The sequence below is a fragment of the Pteropus alecto genome, unplaced genomic scaffold (assembly GCF_000325575.1).
Source record: "Pteropus alecto unplaced genomic scaffold, ASM32557v1 scaffold22, whole genome shotgun sequence".
Lineage (NCBI taxonomy): Eukaryota > Metazoa > Chordata > Mammalia > Chiroptera > Pteropodidae > Pteropus > Pteropus alecto.
Window position 1 is genome coordinate 13,285,356 of NW_006434839.1, and position 1,062 is coordinate 13,286,417.

Below are 1,062 nucleotides of genomic sequence, written 5' to 3' on the forward strand. Positions count from 1 at the left end.
TACAAAAATATTATATCGAAAAGAATATAATTAAAAAACATTTTAATTTTTTTCTCCCTCTTTTGGGCATATTAGATTAAATAATATACCTCTAAATAAAAGAGTAACAGGCATAATTTATAGTCTTTTGGTAGGTGTTTGTAAAATTTTTTTGGTTTGATCACAGACATTGAGATAGTGTGAACTATAATGAATGGGCAATGAATCATTTTTCAAATCAGGTCATTTTCAATTTTTTGCTTTTGTCAATTTGATGTGGGACTTAATTTAAAAAGGCTGAAAGTAATTTTTGGTGGTATATCACTGTGATTTTCTCTTTCAAAGATGTGTCAACCAGTCTATATTAAAATCATTTTTGATGATAGATCACTATGATTTTTGGCATTAAGGGAACTGAGTGACACATCTATGAAAAAGAATACAACTTCTTTCCATTCCCCTCTACTGATTTCTGTGAGAAAATTTCTCTGGGATCACAAAACAAAACAAAACAAAGCAGAACACCATTTATGCAAAACTCTGTTCCACTCTAGCAATTTTTTAAGCATTCATAGAAATAAGAACTCATTGAAAAAATACCACTGCTCTCAATGGGAAATGTATTTTTAATAAAATCCAACCTTTAATGTTCAATAATTACATAACAATACTACATTTATGATGCATAGTAATGATACTAATGACTCAAGCCAGAAAAAAAATTAATGTTTATAATAACTTTATTCAAAAAATTCTCCCACTTTTTAAATGTATTTTTTCTTCTCAAAGAATAATGGCAGGATTACCAATAAGAGTCTTTCAAGAATAAAAAATAGATCATATTAAAATAAATTTTTTTGGTTAAAATAGAATGGAAATATAACTTCAAGAAGGAATAAAAGCAAAAGATGTAAGATTTCTGAATGTCAAGGAAGAAACTGTTGAATGTTGATGTCGTTTCGAATTATGATATTTAAATTTCACTGGCTATTTAAAATAGCATAATCCTATTTTATCAAATCATCTCTATTTAAACTCTTTATGAAAAATCTTAGATCTCAAGTTTAAAATGTGTAAAAGGAC